This window comes from Sinocyclocheilus anshuiensis, unplaced genomic scaffold (genome assembly GCF_001515605.1).
Source record: "Sinocyclocheilus anshuiensis isolate Anshui unplaced genomic scaffold, SAMN03320099.WGS_v1.1 scaffold728, whole genome shotgun sequence".
Classification (NCBI taxonomy): domain Eukaryota; kingdom Metazoa; phylum Chordata; class Actinopteri; order Cypriniformes; family Cyprinidae; genus Sinocyclocheilus; species Sinocyclocheilus anshuiensis.
Window position 1 is genome coordinate 63,925 of NW_015555767.1, and position 5,881 is coordinate 69,805.

The 5,881-nt window shown below is 39.5% G+C and overlaps 1 pseudogene; it reads left to right on the plus strand.

Annotated features, from left to right (window-relative positions):
- The window catches only part of LOC107674178 (GTPase IMAP family member 4-like), a 7,336-nt pseudogene extending 6,422 nt beyond the window's left edge, over positions 1–914 (plus strand).
- Positions 915–5,881: the final 4,967 nt, after the last annotated feature.

Sequence of the window (5,881 nt, forward strand, 5' to 3'; positions counted from 1 at the left end):
CCACTTGAACTGCAACAAACACACACACACACACACACACACACACATACACACACACATATATATATATATTTATTTTTATTTTTATTTATATACATTGCTATTTGCACTTCTGGTTAGATTCTAACTCAATTTCATTGGCTCTGTACTTTGTACATACTACTCTGCACAATGACAGTAAAGCTGAATCTAATCTAATTTCACCATCCTGGAAACATATAATGCAACAGTTGATGGAAGAAAAGGATTAGTTATTGATTACCGCACGGGCCTACTGGGCATGTGCAGCCGAAATACCGCTCACCCTGAACTCCAATTTAAACCGAGGAGGACCACCCTCCGGAACACGATTTCAGGGGGCTTTTAAACCAGTCTGTGCCCTGCAAGAGAATTAAGCAGTGCATGTTACTATCGGCGCCAGAAGCAGTTAGAATTTTTCTAAATATTTTTGGTTAGGAATCCTCCATATACACCATGGCACTGTTCACTCATGGAGATCATCTGGAGGACCAAACATTCACACATTTGCGCAGGACAACCCAAACAGCTAAGTTTCATCAAAACTTGCAGTGGAAGATTCCATGTGTTCAATAATGAAGAACAAAATGCTGAACAGGTCATTCAGTTGTTTGGACAGATTGACAAAATAGTCACTGGGAATGGTGGTCAACACTACACCAATGAGATGCTTGACATTGTAGAGAGAGCGATTGAGGCGGAAAAATTGCACATCCTGTCAGAGAAAGAGAAGCACAGACAGAAGGAAACAAACTCTGAGGACTACATTTGATGAAGAAGCTTCTGAAATAGCAAAAGAAAAACTCTACAATGAATATGAACAGCAGACACGATTACAAGCTAACTTTTGCTGTCACATAGACAATACAGAATTTTTAAGTAACTGGGCCAGATGATTAAGACTACATATCTGTCCTTTCATGGAGTTATCTGCCTATATCATGCTCACATGCACTCTCCGGTGTCTTTGACACTCTGACATCACATGCACTCTTTGCAGAGGAAATTTTTACAAAAAAATGTTGCATAGAGTTTTACCACGTGTCATTCTGTACATGTAAAATACAAAAGCCTAACGTACACACCCATAATTTGCATGTCTTCTCAATCATAGGCAATAGCTGTGTCCAAAATTGCTCACAGATTTACTACTGCTTACATAGTAAATGTTTTAAAATGCACTATATGGAGAAGGAGTGAACCAAAAAAGTGACTGAATTCCATGACAAGTCAGTGTAACTGAGAGAGCATTTTGACATATTTGTACTTCACTTTAAATGTATCTTACTTTGTGGAGCAGAATAGGACGTCAATGTCTATTTTGTTCCATCAGTTATTGATAATCAGTCAGTGCTTGAGTCTTGTATAATAGGGTTGGTACATGCCATTATGTTTGTACAAAGTTTTTACTTTTGTACTTTTTTTTGGGTCATAACATAAACAAACTATTATTGAATGCTTAATAGTGAGAAGCAAGACAGCACCTTCTCATTTTCTGGCAGGATATGACTCACACTCGCTCTCTTCATAGACCTGCTCCTGTGGGTAATTTTTCTGTCGCCCCACAGCTGAATTTGAGACATGTGGACAGGCAGAGGGGACATGAGCCATATATGTTTATAATAATAATAATAATAACTAAATATTATTATTATTATAAAAAAAAAAATATATATATATACACACATATTTATTTATTTATTTTGTGTGTGTGTGTGTGTGGCTCTGGGAGGGTGGTGCCATAGAGACCTATATTAGCCAGCCACCACAACTTCCTCTGACACGTAGTCCGGAACAGAACAGACACAAAGAAATCCGCAGTCTATTCATACCATTGTTTATAAATAATGAGACTAACGTTTTTATTTTATGATCCGTGGATTATTATGCATGCATCTCTTTCTAAAATCTGTTGGAAAGTCAGTCAAAATAGCATGAGTCCACTTTACGGCACATCACGAGTTGATGCATGACTGACGAGGAGAACCTATCCTAATGGTTAGAAGAATATTTCAAAGAACATTTCGGTGAGTAACAGACTGAAAAGTAAGTCAAACTTAAGTTTATAAATTATATAATTCTCTAATAGCAAACATTTCAGTTACTTATACTCCAGTTGTTAGGGCACATGAATTATAACACCGGAAGCTGATACACTGTCTGACTGGTAATCAAACTTTTGAACTTGACATATGATGCAATAGATATGACATCGCAACTTGGTTCTAGCCAGGTTTTTTTTTTCCCCTCAGCAGGGAGGGTAGCCTTTCTCGACCGTGTTCAAGGTCAAATATGACATCTAGTATCTTGTGCAATGATCACTCAACTATTAGATAAAGTAGTTAAGAAATGTACTTAATGTCTTTCAGCCTCAGATAGCCACCTCATGGTTTTATATCGTTCTCTTGTAGCCAGATATTTCTACTGCTTCTAACACAGGAACAGGTACATTAACACAGTCAGTGTTGCCAACTAATTGTCAGGGAAAGTTGCTAAAAGGAGGTTGACTTGTTGCTATAAAGTTGCTAAATGACATTGCGATGTCATTGCGTGAGTTCATCAAAAATGTTACAACCAGCCCCTTATGATGATTCCAATGAGTCCAGTTCACATCCTCTGTTGGGGCAAAGTCATGTGAGTTTTTTTATTGCATCAAGGGACTCCAGTATAATAAAAGTTTGAGTGACCTAGCACAAATATCGACCGAGTTACTAATGCTCAAACAAAAAGTGTTACTTTCATCCCCAGTCTCCCCTATTATAATGCTCTCCCCCGCTGCGCACTTGTAAAAGCTGAGAGAGATATCACCTGGGCTCTGAATGGTGTTGAGAGCACCTTGGATACGTAACCCTTTCTTGGTTTAAGTACAGCTTACAGTCATTAGGTCTGAAAACCGTACATGACTCGCTGACAGAGAGAGCGTTCATATTGTTACAACTGGCTCCCAATTGCAACATGAACGAGAGCCAACACAGACAGGCAAGTAGCGAAGGAAGTAGTTTATTCAACAAAACATCATAATTAACAAAAATGTTCAAACAATCAGTAGTCAGTTTTAATGGAAGTCAGTAGTTAAAGCTTGGATGACAGAGGACTGTAAGCTCAAAGTCTGAAATGGATGTGAACAAAATAAACATGACAAAAGAAAATAAGATAACAGCCGCTCAGGCGAGTGCAGTCACATTGTAGGCAGTCCTCCACACCAGGCACTCATCAGCGCTGCAGTTCTTATAGCCCCAATAGTGAGCCTCAGGTGGAAAACACACCCCCACTAACCACCATACCTGCAAACAAAACAAAACAAAACAAAAGTGGGGGGGGGATTGGTGGGTTTGGGGGCATTCTGTTCGCCGCGGGGCGCACCAGTTGCACCACCCTAAGGACGGCCCTGGGTCCAGCACTTACTGGGACATAACAATATCATCCACCCGCTTAGAAGCAAGCATAAGCAATAGCGCTGTCTTAAGGGAGAGAGAAAATAATTCTGATGGCTACAGACAGTATCTCCTGTATTCTGTCTTCCAGCTAGTCTTACTGTACAGCGGAACAACCATAGCACAAAGACAATCAGTGATAGTGCCTGCAATAGGCAGGGAAACCGGGAGAAGAGTAAAATAGCAGGTAGACTTTATTGTTGATCCGATTATAATACTCTGCGGCACGTTCCTCGTTCCGGGAACGGATGGCATTTCGGCCACAAGTTCTTTTGTTTGCAGCTGGCTCTATGCAAGAGTCTGAAGCTAGGCTAGACACTTTACATGCAGTTGCACATAGCTATGTTAGCTGTAACGCCGGCCGATCTAGTGGTCAGTATAAGCAACATTACACATTTGTATGAAGAGAGAGCTTCTCATAGAAGGGTAAAGCACTGCGGGAGTGCCGGCATATATAGCAGTCAGTGACCTACATGGTGGGCAGTGTAAGCTACACTACACATCTGTATGAAAGACAGCGGCACAGCCGGTGCTTCTCATAGAAGGGTAACACACTGCGGGAGTGCCGGCACCGACACATATAACAGTCAGTGTAGCCAAAGACACTGGAAGGCAAGCCTGCAACCTTCAGCCAAAAAAGCGTAACAGCTAATGCTAACGCTTCCGCTTTGGCGGCATACAATTCGTTAAGCGAATAAGGCTTCAGTATTTGTGGAGAAAGGTGTTTCCCCAAAGAGATCAGCTTACACTGTAGGCAACATCGAGAGACTCTCTCGAAAGGGAACCACACTTTTACTTAGGGTTGCCAACTGTCCTGTATTAGCTGGGATGTCCCGTATATTGGGCTAAATTGATGTGTCCCGTACGTGACCTCCCTTGTCCTGTTTATTGACTGCTACACTGATCTAACCACTGAGTGATACAACAGCAACAGCAGTGCTGATCACGACACTTGAGAATGATCACCGACACCTGTCATCATCTAGTGTATTCTTAACCTTGGAACTTATTCTTGAAACACAAAATGATAAAAAAAAGTGTTAAGCTGCAAAAGCGGCCCATATTAAATCTACAAGTTCTCTTTAATTGAAAAATACACATTTTCATACTACACTACCAGTCAAACATTTTTGAACAGTAAGATTTGTAATGTTTTTTAAAGAATTCTCCTCTGCTCACCATATATGTGTATATAGCTTAATATTCTCATTTGTAAGTCGCTTTGGATAAAAGCGTCTGCTAAATGACTAAATGTAAATGTAAATACTATATATATATACATATATATTAGGGCTGTCAGTTTAACGCGTTAACTTAATTAATTAGTTATGAAAAAATAATGCAATTAAAATATTTTAACGCAGTTAACACACTGGCCCGCCCCCAGACCTTTACGTCATCTTACATTTCATACAGTTGACTGTTGACAAACATGATGCAGGGCAACAACTCCATAAATGCAGTTATGCCCTAAAATTCCAGATATTGGGGCAAATAATGCCCCTGTATGAGTTTTTGTTTCATATTTATATCACAATAAGCGATATCACACGAGCAGCGAGGGCAATATCACACAAGTGCTGTTTTTGCACGAATAGTGAGAGTACTGGGAGTCTAGGATGCTTCATGTTTAACATTTTCACAGCAAATACTATGTGGAATAGCTCATATTTGCATTATATTTTGTGGTTTTTCAGGTGGATTTGGGTGGAAAGGAATGATTGAATAAGAGCGATGGAGCAAAGAGAACAATCAGAAAGGTATAGTAATTTTGTTTCTTTTTTATTTTTAATATATTTGAGATTCCAATTCAGATGGAAAATTTGTTTCAGCTTTGAAATATCAAAGATTATAAAATCATTGTCTGTTCTCACAAATAATTAACTTAGAATTTCAGTGATTCAGACTAAAAAAATTTGTATTTTTTTAATTAATAAAAATTCTCAATATCAATTTTTACATCATCTTTTCAGCATGTAGAATGTTCCGAACACAACAGAACTTCAGGCACATGGACAAAGCTGAAAAACATGGATGACTGGACAAAAGATGATGTCTATGAGTGGCTCATTGAGATGAAAGTCCCTGAGCAGTATGCTAAGATTGTTTACAAAGAGGATGTCTATGGAGCCTCTCTAGTTCATTTTGACAAACAAGACTTCCTAGACATTGGTTTAATGCATGGACCTGCGGTTCACGTCACTAAAATAGTGGCCCAGTTCAAAACATCCTCAGAAAACTTCAGTGCCATTCCCAAGGACACAGATGCATCAGAAGGGACCTCTGCAGTACAGCATTTCCAGCAAGAAAAAACAGCAGCTGAAAGTCCTACCACTGGATCTGCTGAACTGGAGATAACTTCACAAATCAGCATTGAAGAAAATAGGGGTAGTGAATCAAGTGTGCAGAGATGGGCATTCCCCTCAGAA